Genomic DNA, 13,142 nt, shown 5'->3' on the forward strand with positions numbered 1-13,142 from the left:
AACTTCATTATGGTCCAAATCTGACATCCAGGCATGACTACTGGAAAAACCATAGCTTTGACTATGCAGACCTTTGTCGGCAAAGTGGTATCTCTGCTTTTTAGTATGCTGGCTAGGCTTGTCATAGCTTTCCTTCCAAGGAGTAAGGGACTTTTAATTTCATGGCTGCAGTCACTGTTCACAGTGATTTTGGAGCCCAAGAAAATAAAATGTCACTGTTTCCACTTTTTACCCTTATATTTGCCATGAAGTGATGGGACCAGATGCCATGATCTTAGTTTTTTTAATGTTGAGTTTTAAGAATAGATTTTTTCTATTCACAGGATAGTGGATGAAGATGTGTGCCTGAGTCCTGCAGATAAGAAAATTGGACCATGGTAACTGTTGCCACCTTGTGGTAGAGTGGAAGAAATTCACAGCATCTTGATGCTTCAGCACCCAGGTGTTCTTTCACTGTTGCGTTTGACATTTACTCTTTGCCAGGCCCTGGCTAAGATAATCAAGGTGTGTAGAATGCAGAATGCAGTCATTCAGACACAATTTATCGTTAAAACATTGTCGTAGGAAACAGCACTTTTTTGGGATGGGGGTGATGGAAGAACCGGAAAGACTTTCCCAAAAAAGCAAAATCCAAGATAGCCAGCATGTGTAACCAGGCTGACCCTAGTCTATGTGGCTCTCTGTGATGAAAGTAATTTCCTAAGCAGGAATTTTTTTGCCCATTACTGGTTCTTCCTCAGTAATAAGAAAGGAGAAGAGATTGGGAGTTTGGGATTGACATGTACATCCCATTGTATTTAAAATAGATTACCAACAAGGACTTACTGTACAGCACACAGAATTCTGCTCAGTATTCTTTAATAACCTCAATGGGAAAATAATTTTTAATTGTTTAAAATAAATACAGTATTTTTTAATTATAAAAGAAGAAGAGGGAAGATGCATTGCTGACTAGCTTCAGAACTTCAGAGAGCATGGGGACTGCTCTCTCCATTTCTTTGCCTCTCCAGATACATTCTCCACCAACCTTCATCCTGCCCTGCCCCCAGAAGGCTGACCAGTGCCGACTGCCTCTGCCCTCTGTGTCGCACACTGACATAGTTCCCATGCAGAAAATACTTGTAGAGTGGAGGCATTGGCAAAAGATCTGCCAAAGGAAGGAGAATTCAATCTGGTATTTATGCCCAGATTCTCTCCCATCCAGGCAGGGATACCACAATGAAAAGTCTCAATTATTCTCCCCCTTTTCCTTTCAGAGCCAGAGATGGTAACCGGGACTGGCTGTTGTTAGCTCCAGAGTGTTACACTTCAGTTCAGTTCAGTCGCTCAGTCGTGTCCGACTCTTTGCGACCCTGTGGACTGCAGCACGCCAGGCTTCCCTGTCCATCATCAACTCCCAGAGTTTACTCAAACTCATGTCCATCAAGTCCATGATGCCATCCAACTATCTTATTCTCTGCCGTCCCCTTCTCCTCCTGCCTTCAATCTTTCCCAGCATTGAGTCTTTTCCAAATGGTCATTTCTTCACATCAGGGGGCCAAAGTATTAGTCTTGCACTAATCCTTGTGGTTTTCCTATACTCTGCCAAAGCCTTTGTAAATAATCCCTTCAATTCAGTTCAGTTTAGTTCAGTCGCTCAGTTGTGTCCGACTCTCTGCGACCCCATGAATCTCAGCACACCAGGCCTCCCTGTCCATCACCAATTCACGGAGTTCACTCAAACTCATGTCCATAGAGTCGGTAATGCCATCCAGCCATCTCATCCTCTGTCATCCCCATCTCCTCCTGCCCCCAATCCCTCCCAGCATCAGAGTCTTTTCCAATGAGTCAACTCTTCTCATGAGGTGGCCAAAGTATTGGAGTTTCAGCTTCAGCGTCAGTCCTTCCAAAGAACACCCAGGACTGATCTCCTTTAGGATGGACTGGTTGGATCTCCTTGCAGTCCAAGGGACTCTCGAGAGTCTTCTCCAACACCACAATTCAAAAGCAGCAATTCTTTGGCACTCAGCTTTCTTTATAGTTCAACTGTCACATCCGGAGATGACTACTGGAAAAACCGTAGTCTTGACTAGACGGACCTTTGTTGGCAAAATAATATCTCTGCTTTTTAATATGCTATCTAGTTGGTCATAACTTTCCTTCCAAGGAGTAAGCGTCTTTTAATTTCATGGCTGCAATCACCATCTGCAGTGATTTTGGAGCCCCCCAAAATAAAGTCTGACACTGTTTCCACTGTTTCCCCATCTATTTCTCATAATCCCTTCAATTATCCTGATTTAAATGTGCCATTGGTTTCCTGCTTTCCTGGCTGACATAAAAAAAATTAATTAAAAAATTGTTGAGTATATAAATTCTATGTAAACGGGTACTTCCCTGGTGGTGCAGTGGTTTAGCCTTTGCCCTCCCTTGCAGGGGGTGCTGGTTCAATCCCTGATTGGGGAGCTAAGATTCCACATGCTTCATGGCCAAAAAACTAAAACATAAAACAGAAGTGATATTGTAACAAATTCAATAAAGACTAAAAATGGTCCACATTTTAAAAATCTTTAAAATAAATAAATGTTATGTAAATGAATTCAATAACTGAATGAATAAAGGCATAAATGAATGAATAAGTGTTGAGATGAATGTGTGAGAATTGAATGCAGATGGTAGAATGTATTAATATTTCATGCAGGAATAAGTGAATAATGACTAAGCAAGTGAATAATACCTATGTGAAAACATGAATGGAAGCGTAAATGAAGAATGAACTCATAAAAACATGAATTGAGACCAGTTTGAATCTATCTGAATGCTTGACTTCACCACCTCCCATGCTTCCATCTGCTAAAACACTGCAAAGAGAAGGAACCAGCTGCTAGAACACTGCAAAGAGAGGAACGATGAAATCCCTAAAACAGGACTGTTACATAGAAACAGAGCTTAGAGAGAGGCACTCAGAGCTTAGGTTAGGAAAAAAAGTTTCAAGAAAAGAGTAAGTTAACTTTTAGAAGGGCAGAGAGTAAAGGTAAAAATATCCTTAGAGGGGCAGAAAACACAGAGTGGAAGGATTAAGCTCCTCTGTCCTGCTGCTGCTTCTGCTAAGTCGCTTCAGTCGTGTCCAACTTTGTGCGACCCCATAGACGGCAGCCCAACAGGCTCCCCCGTCCTTGGGATTCTCCAGGCAAGAACACTGGAGTGGGTTGCCATTTTCTTCTCCAATGCATGAAAGTGAAAAGTGAAAGTGAAGTCGCTCAGTCGTGTCCGACTCCTCGAGACCCCATGGACTGCAGCCCACCAGGCTCCTCCATCCATGGGATTTTCCAGGCAAGAGTACTGGAGTGGGTTGCCATTGCCTTCTCCGTCCTTTGTCCTAGAAGGAAATAAACAGTTCAGAGACTCAGAGACAAGGAGCCATGGGAAGTGAAGCAAGCCAGTAACTATTTTCTTCTTGTTTTTTTTTTTTTTAAAGAGCATCTACATTTTTAATAAAACCAACTAGAATGACTTTGAAGTTGAATGACATTGCATAATTAACTCATTACAGAATGAAACTTTTAGGAAACAAAATGTAGAATGGATATAAACAACACTTTAAAGGTTCACATGTGACTTGGGATCAAAGTCTAGGATTGGAATATTGTTTCAAGGATGACTGAGCCATATTAGTGAATCACCAAAGGAATAAAATGCATAAAAATTCTAGGTAGCTCATTCCTCTGCCTTCAGATAAAATCTCCACAAACTGACCTAGGTGATGTGATTATTGTCTATTTTAAGCACTCCTAGGGAATGAGCCTCAAACAAATTTTCTTGAAGTACAAAAATTTAAAGCTAACATACTACCCATAGGCTACATATTTAAAACATGTAGTTTCAACATATTAAACATACTAAAGCAGAATCTAGTTGTTACAAGAACTAATCTCAAAATATACATATGGGAATTTACACATATTTAGAAGTTCTCCAAAATCTATGTGTAATCTAGTTGTTGTTTAATCGGTAAGTCATGTTTGACTCTTGAGACCCCTCTTTTGAGACCCCATGGACTGTAATCTGCCAGCTCCTCCGTCCATGGGATTTTCCAGGCAGGAATACTGGAGAGGCTTGCCATTTCCTTCTCCAGGGGGTCTTCCCAACCTAGGGATTGAACCCAGGTCTCCTGCATTGGCACGTGAATTCTTTACCACTGAACCACCAGGGAAGCTCATCTGTAAACTAGGAGGTGAAGAAAACTCGTCTTTGCCGCTAGAGCTTACCGCTGCAGGCTGGCCGTGCCCAAGGGTTCGCAGCCATATATCCGTCCCTCCCTCCCACTCGAGCTGCATTGACGGTCTGGGGAAGAAGCTGCTATCTGGGTTTCTTTCCTTTGGGCTGTTTATGGCAGAGGTACATTATGTTCCATCTCAGCCAGGAAAGAATACAACGTCCGCCAGGTTTCTGAAGAGTGAACTGACTACTGCCTGCTTGAGAGTACAGGAGCTAATCCTCGCGGGCCCTCACCAGGCTGAGCTTCAAAGCACCTTTTGGTTTAGGATTCCACATGGTCGTCATCGCTCTCATCGCTGTTGTCATTCTCCTCCTCTTCCCTCTTCAACATTTTCAGATATCTACTAGCTAAAATCGTCCTTGATGGTGTATCTGCAAGAGGCTAAAAAGTTTCCGATTCCTCTGCGGTATTTGATAAATCACTGTGAGTGCTTTCTTTTCTTTTCCACTCGGGTTGCTACAGGAATAGGTGGTGAGATAGTGAACAATGTTGCGTGACCTTGGCCGTGAGCACCAGGGCTTTCTGGACACCTCACGGGGGAGCTCTTTATGAAGACGCAGATGTGGGACAAGGGCAATGACAGCAGCCGCTGCTCCCCGCGCTTGTCCTTGCCCAGGACCACGTCTGCCTTCTCCGCTCCCCGCCCCCGCAGCAGCAGCCACGTGGGAGTTATAGTGTCTGGCCAGCAACCATTGCCATAAGGATCAGATAAGATATAAACGTGACAGAAATGGAAGCATCTAAACGCTACATCTGGGTGCAGAGGTGGGGGGATCAATGAAATATTTTTCTTAAGACTCAGGTATTATCCATTCAACTGTGGGGTCATGTTGCAGAAACCCCTTTTCAAAGGAGCATGGCCCTTACATGGGCCATGTAAGGTCACAGTACAAGGTCACTGATTTAACTGACTTGTTCTGAAAATGAGACCCTTGGTTGAGATCCAGTGCTGCTGCATTCAAGCTAAAACATGCAGAGGATAAAATTAAAAGCAATTTCAGTCACAAAGCACCAAATGATCATCTGAGCCCATGTTTTCTAATTTCCTCTTGCTTGGGTTCAAATTCCTATTTAATAATTAAAAAGAGATTAAAGGACACATCCATATTTACAAATATAGACTGGGGAGTACACAATTCTCAAGCTAGAAACTTGTGGTAAAGTCTAGAAAATATAAAAAGTATCATTCGGGAAAAGGGTCATGACTGTTGCTCTAGAAATCCAATTTTTCTAGGAATGTTCTTAAGAAGATAATCACACAGATATAAGAAGATATAAGGGCAAAAAGTTCACTGCAGTATTTCTTACACAAGTTAAAAGAGACCAATAATTTAAATGCCCATTATTGGGAGACTATAAAGCAATAACTAATAACAGCAACACTTGTCAAGCATTGATCTAAGTATATATTAACTCATTTAATTGTTGCAATAATCTTAAAAAGAAGATAGCGCTGTTTTACCCAATTTAGAGATGTGCAAACTGAGACATAAAATTCAACTTAATTTCACAAAGCTAGAAATTGATGGGACTAGCATTTGAATTCAAGCAGTCTGGTTCAACGTCTAGGTGCTTAAAACTACGTCATGCTGTCTTTATATCTTCAGAACTCTCTAGCATGTTTATCTTTATTGATAAGGAAAGATGACTACAAAATATTGGCCTAAAAATATAGTTAAAGAATAACACATACAACCAGATCCTACACATGAAAAATTATAGACAAAATCACAGAGAGAAATCTGGATGAATGGTCCCCAAAATGGTAATTTTTTACAATTACTATGTATCATTGTAACAAAACTGATAAAGTTAATGTTCCAAAATTAAGCACCACCTCACTTGGACACTCACCCTTCTCACATGTAGGAACATTGTCATCTTTCAGACATCGCTGTAGATACTGTAGACCAAGGCCCCCACAGCACTCTGGCCTTGCTGCTGTAACTACACAGTTTTGCCTCTGATACTCAAATGCTATCTACCTCTACCATTCTAGAATCCCAACATCCCCATTGATATCTAGGAGTTCCATTTCAAGATACCAACCATACAACTTGCAGAAAACAGCAATGACCAGACTTTTCGGGTGAATGTCAGTGGCTTCTCACCAGTGCATTTCTTATTATCTAAGTAAAGCAAGTGCATCTGGCCCTCCTGGGAAACACAGGTTAAGAGTTCTTAGACTTTCCATAGTAAATCTATTCTAATATTTCCTATGCCAAGATCCAACTCAATTCCATGGCAAGGAAGTTCTGGAAACTCCACTTCAGTTACGGTAAGCTTTCATTATGTTCAGATTTCAAACCACCATCACAACACTTCAAACTGATTCCAGTGTCTCTGCCAGAGGTTAAGTCTTGAGTCATCAGTAAGTACCTCCATGTCAACAAATCCCCTTTCTCCAGAGCTCGATGGTAATAACAAGATCTACTCACGTATCTTTCCCCTCGTTCTTTTCTGATTGCATTAGCAAAGTTCTGCAATTCCTTTGGTGGATTTTTTATTTGTTTCTAGAATAAGGCTCGTGTTTCACTTCTAAGGCTGGGCCTAGAACTGACTGGTTATAAGCCTGGAGATAATAAGGGGTTGTAGCGGAAGGCCTTGAGGAGAACCAGCATCATCTTGTGAGATATGGGGATCACAAAGGGTCATTGCCTGCTTCTAGGCAAGAGAAAGACAGAGCTGTTTCATTTATTATTATTATTATTGAAGTATAATGGCTTTACAGTGTTGTGTTAGTTTCTATTGCACAACAAAGTGAATCAGCTCTGTTATACATATATCCCCTCCCTATTGTACCTGCCTCCTTTGTCCCCCATCTTGCCCCCTAGGTGACCACAGAACACCAACTGAGCTTCTTGTGTGATACAGCAGGTTCCCACGAGCTATCTATTTCACGCATGGTAGTGTATCTATGTCAGTACTATTCTCCCAATCATTCCACCCTCCCCTTCCCGACCCCCACCCCATGTCCACATGTCCATTGTCTACATCTGCATAGAAGCAGCCTAAATGTCCATCAATAGATGAATGGATAAAGAAGATGTGGTACATATAAAAAATGGAATATTAGTCATAAAAAGGAATGAAATTGGGTCATTTGTAGAAATGTGGATGGACCTAGTCTGTCATACAGAATAAAGTATTAATGCATATACATGGAATCTAGAAAAATGGTACAGATAAACCTAGGGGCAGTGGCCGAGAGGAGCTACCCTACGTCCAAGGAGCAGTGGCTGCACGGGCGCAGGAGGGCTGAGAGGAGCTACTCCATGTTCAAGGTCAGGAGGGGTGGACGTGAGGAGATAGCCCTCGTCCAAGGTAAGGAGCAGCGGCTGCACTTTGCTGGAGCAGCCTTGAAGACATACCCCACGTCCAAGGTAAGAGAAACCCAAGTAAGACAGTAGGTGCTGCAAGAGGGCATTAGAGGGCAGACACACTGAAACCATAATCATAGAAAACTAGTCAACCTAATCACACGGACCACAGCCTTATCTAACTCAATGAAACTAAGCCATGCTGTGTGGGGCCACCCAAGATGGACAGGTCATGGTGGAGAGGTCAGACAGAATGTGGTCCACTGGAGAAGGGAATGGCAAACCACTTCAGTATTCTTGCCTTGAGAACCCCATGAACAGTATGAAAAGGCAAAATGATAGGATCCTGAAAGAGGAACTTCCCAGGTCGGTAGGTGCCCAATATGCTACTGGAGATTAGTGGAGAAATAACTCCAGAAAGAATGAAGGGATGGAACCAAAACAAAAACAATACCCAGCTGTGGGTGTGACTGGTGATAGAAGCAAGGTCCAATGCTGTAAAGAGCAATATTGCATAGGAACCTGGAATGTTAGGTCCATGAATCAAGGCAAATTGGAAGTGGTCAAACAGGAGATGGCAAGAGTGAAGATCAACATTCTAGGAATCAGCAAACTAAAATGGACTGGAATGGGTGAATTTAACTCAGATGACCATTATATCTACTACTGCAGGCAGGAATCCCTAAGAAATGGAGTAGCCATCATGGTCAACAAGAGAGTCTGAAATGCAGTACTTGGATGCAATCTCAAAAACGATAGAATGATCTCTGTTCATTTCCAAGGCAAACCATTCAATATCACAGTAATTCAAGTCTATGCCCCAACCAGTAATGCTGAAGAAGCTGAAGTTGAATGGTTCTATGAAGACATACAAGGCCTTTTAGAACCCAAAAAAGATGTCCTTTTCATTATAGGGGAATGGAATGCAAAAGTAGGAAGTCAAGAAACACCTGGAGTAACAGGCAAATTTGGCCTTGGACTATGGAATGAAGCAGGGCAAAGGCTAATAGAGTTTTACCAAGAGAACGCACTGGTCGTAGCAAGCACCTCTTCCAACAACCTAAGAGAAGATTCTACACATGGACGTCACCAGATGGTCAACACCAAAATCAGATTGATTATATTCTTTGCAGCCAAAGATGGAGAAGCTCTATACAGTCAGCAAAAACAAGACCGGGAGCTGACTGTGGCTCAGATCATGAACTCCTTATTGCCAAATTCAGACTTAAATTGAAGAAAGTAGGGAAAACCACTAGACCATTCAGGTATGACCTAAACCAAATCCCTTACGATTATACAGGGGAAGTGAGAAATAGATTTAAGGGACTAGATCTGATAGCCAGAGTGCCTGATAAACTATGGATGGAGGTTTGTGACATTGTAAAGGAGACAGGGATCAAGACCATCCCCATGGAAAAGAAATACAAAAAAGCAAAATGGCTGTCTGGGGAGGCATTACACATAGCTGTGAAAAGGAGAGATGTGAAAAGCAAAGGAGAAAAGGAAAGATATAAACATCTGAATGCAGAGTTCCAAAGAATAGCAAAGAGAGAAAAGAAAGCCTTCCTCAGCGATCAATGCAAAGAAATAGAGGAAAACAACAGAATGGGAAAGACTAGAGATCTCTTCAAGAAAATTAGAGATACCAAGGGAACAATTTATGCAAAGATGGGCTCAGTAAAGGACAGAAATGGTATGGACCTAACAGAAGCAGAAGATATTAAGAAGAGGTGGCAAGAATACACAGAAGAACTGTACAAAAAAGATCTTCATGACCCAGATAATCACGATGGTGTGATCACTCACCTAGAGCCAGACATCCTGGAATGTGAAGTCAAGTGGGTCTTAGAAAGCATCACTATGAACAAAGCTAGTTCAGGTGATGGAATTCCAGTTGAGCTATTTCAAATCCTGGAAGATGATGCTATGGAAGTGCTGCACTCAGTATGCCAGCAAATTTGGAAAACTCAGCAGTGGCCACAGGACTGGAAAAGGTCAGTTTTCATTCCAATGCCAAAGAAAGGCAATGCCAAAGAATGTTCAAACTACTGAAAAATTGCATTCGTCTCACACGCTAGTAAAGTAATGCTCAAAATTCTCCAAGCCAGGCTTCAGCAATACGTGAACTGTGAATTTCCAGATGTTCAAACTGGTTTTAGAAAAGGCAGAGGACCCAGAGATCAAGTTGCCATCATCTGCTGGATCATGGAAAAAGGAGGAGAGTTCCAGAAAAACATCTATTTCTGCTTTATTGACTATGCCAAAGCCTTTGACTGTGTGGATCACAATAAACTGTAGAAAATTCTGAAAGAGATGGGAATACCAGACCACCTGACCTGCCTCTTGAGAAACCTGTATGTAGGTTAGGAAGCAACAGTTAGAATGGGACATGGAACAACAGACTGGTTCCAAACTGGAAAAGGAGTACATCAAGGCTGTATATTGTCACCCTGCTTATTTAACTTATACGCAGAGTACATCATGAGAAGCACTGGGCTGGAAGAAGCACAAGCTGGAATCAAGATTGCCAGGAGAAATATCAATCACCTCAGATATGCAGATGACACCACCCTTATGGCAGAAAGTGAAGAGGAACTAAAAAGCCTCTTGATGAAAGTGAAAGAGGAGAGTGAAAAAGTTGGCTTAAAGCTCAACATTCAGAAAACTAAGATCATGGCATCTGGTCCCATCACTTCATGGGAAATAGATGGGGAAACAGTGGAAACAGTGTCAGACTTTATTTTTCTGGGTTCCAAAATCACTGCAGAGGTGGCTGCAGCCATGAAATTAAAAATGCTTACTCCTTGGAAGGAAAGTTATGACCAACCTAGATAGCATATTCAAAAGCAGAGACATTACTTTGCCAACAAAGGTCCATCTAGTCAAGGCTATGGTTTTTCCAATGGTCATGTATGGATGTGAGAGTTGGACTGTGAAGAAGGCTGAGCACTGAAGAATTGATGCTTTTGAACTGTGGTGTTGGAGAAGACTCTTGAGAGTCCCTTGGACTGCAAGGAGATCCAATCAGTCCATTCTAAAGGAGATCTGTCCTGGGTGTTCTTTGGAAGGACTGATGCTAAAGCTGAAACTCCAATACTTTGGCCACCTCATGCGAAGAGTTGAGTCATTGGAAAAGACTCTGATGCTGGGAGGGATTGGGGGCAGGAGGAGAAGGGGACGACAGAGATGAGATGGCTGGATGGCATCACCGACTCGATGGACATGAGTTTGAGTGAACTCTGGGAGTTGGTGATGGACAGGGAAGCCTGGCATGCTGTGATTCATGGGGTTGCAAAGAGCTGGACACGACTGAGCGACTGAACTGAACTGAACTGAGACCTATTTGCAGGGCCCGAATAGGGACACAGCTGTTTCTGATAGTAAGGCTCAGGGAAATCTGAGATGTAAGGTTCTCAGACTCATCCCCTCAATTCCACGTTCAGGGCCCCTTCCTTTCCTATCAGGGCCCTGACTTTGACATTGAAGATCTGGTGAAGCTGTGCATCTAGTCTGCCTTCTTGGTGCTCTGCCACCCTTCTAATCAGATCTGAGCCTGATTTCCAGGACAGTCTGATACTCAGGAGCTCCTTTAGTGGGCTGTGTAAGAGTGACTGACTTGGGCTAAAACCATATCAACTATGGCCACATTCATCAGGGCTCTGGCTTAATTTCTCCCTGGCAGAAGTCTGGGACTTTGCCTTCTCCTGAACCAAGACTCAGGAAGGATGTTTAGATGTGAGGGTGAAGGCAGTATCTCTTCCTGTAGCAGCCTCTGCTAGCTGGAAGAGGACATATTCTGAGGGTACACAGGGAACAGGGGACACTGGAGACCCCAGACTTTGCAGCACACACTACTGTGGCTCCTTATGTTCTGGAGGATCCAGCCATCCTCACAGTTTGGCTAAACCCCTCTTTAGCTGCTTATACTATTCAAGCCCCAGCTTTTAATAATAGCTGTCCTGCAGAGTTATTTGGAAAACTAGAGATTATAAAAATAGATATGCTGCAGTATTTAATAAAGTATATAATCAGAAAAAGTTACTACAGTTATTTTGATCTGGAATAGAAATAGCAACCATGAGTGGAGGAAGGGCAATGCTGTGCCCAACAATTAACACAAAATTTAAAAAAATCATTTAGAGTGAGAATCATTTTTGGAACCCACAACTCTCATTAGGGTTGTGTTACCCCCAAACTTGGTTTTGCCCGTTTTGTGGGTGTCAAGCCAAAGAGTGGGAGAAAGGAGGATTTATTACTCCCAGTAACTAGGGAGTACACTGGGATCTTTCCAAAGCAATGTCTCCCCAAGCAGCAAAACTGGGGAAGTTTTAAGCTAAGGGTACCTGTATACTCATGAAAGGGTTTGGTTGGTTTATTCATACTGATGAAGGGGCTTAAACAGAGGAGAATTCAGCATAGCATTAAGGCAAAGGTTGATAGAATCCAGGCTCTAGTTAAAGTCACCAGGGTCAGCAAAGTCGGCATCATCATTCCTTAGGTTCCAGTTAGTCAAGTGGCTGCATGTTCAAGAAGGTTTAGATCCTGCAAAACAGCTCAAGAATGTGTTTCAGGCTAATCTCTACCTTCAAAACAGAACTAGGACTCTTTGCAACTGATATATTGTTTTCAGTATGGTTAAATTCCTGGAGAAAGAAATGGCAACCCACTCCAGAATTCTTGCCTGGAAAATCCCATGGAGAGAGAAGCCTGGCAGTTACAGTCCAAGGGGTCACAAAGAGTTGGACATGACCAAGCACACACACACTGTTAAATTATTTTCTTGGCCTAATAGCAATTGTTTATTCTTACAATCCTTTTTTTCCTTAATTTTCTTTCCTTATTAACTATGGAGATTCATTCTCCTGCAAAAGCAAGCACTGTGGCCAGGCTTAGGTCCCAAAATGACTTAGGCCTAACATGGCTTCTCTTATGTTAAGAAAATTATGTCTAGCTCTTTTCCTTCCAGACCCCCTACCCTATTTGCCTACACTTGTGGGTATAATAGCGGGGCCTTTCAGGGCTCTGGGAGCTATGAGAATAGCCCAGAAATGGGGGAATGGCACTGTCCTCACCAAATTCACAAGTTTAATGCTAGAATCCTGCTACTGTTGTTGTCAGATCATAGCTCTGTACTCACACCACGACGCCCTCACCCCTCAACACTCTGTCCTCATAACTGGTGTTCAGGACTTCGCATACCTCTGCCTTTTACCCTGGGACTGCTCTTAGCTGGCTGCTGATGAGGGGCTGGAGGGCTGGGCCCTGGAAAGAGGGAGAGAAAGTACTACTGTGGAGGACATCCCTGGTGGTCCAATGATTAAGACTCTACACTTCCAATGCAGGGGGCTTGAGTTTGACCCTTAGCGGGGAGCTAAGATCCTGGGTTTGGTTTCTGGTGGGAGAACTAAGATCCCGTAGGCTGCCTGCAGTGTAACACACACACACAAAAAATAATAATTTTTTGTTAAGGTATTGCTCTGCAGCTGTAAATGGCCATCTCTGAGGAGCCTGATAAAACTGTGCTTGGTACTCAGAAAGAGGGGCTTCCCAGATGACTTGGTGGTAAA

The 13,142-nt window shown here is 42.7% G+C and overlaps 1 pseudogene; it reads right to left on the reverse strand.

The window, feature by feature from the left end:
- Positions 1 to 4,516: 4,516 nt before the first annotated feature.
- On the reverse strand, positions 4,517 to 7,160 carry LOC113898036 (annotated as a pseudogene).
- Between the last annotated feature and the right edge of the window lie 5,982 nt (positions 7,161 to 13,142).

Source organism: Bos indicus x Bos taurus, chromosome 1 (genome assembly GCF_003369695.1).
Source record: "Bos indicus x Bos taurus breed Angus x Brahman F1 hybrid chromosome 1, Bos_hybrid_MaternalHap_v2.0, whole genome shotgun sequence".
Classification (NCBI taxonomy): domain Eukaryota; kingdom Metazoa; phylum Chordata; class Mammalia; order Artiodactyla; family Bovidae; genus Bos; species Bos indicus x Bos taurus.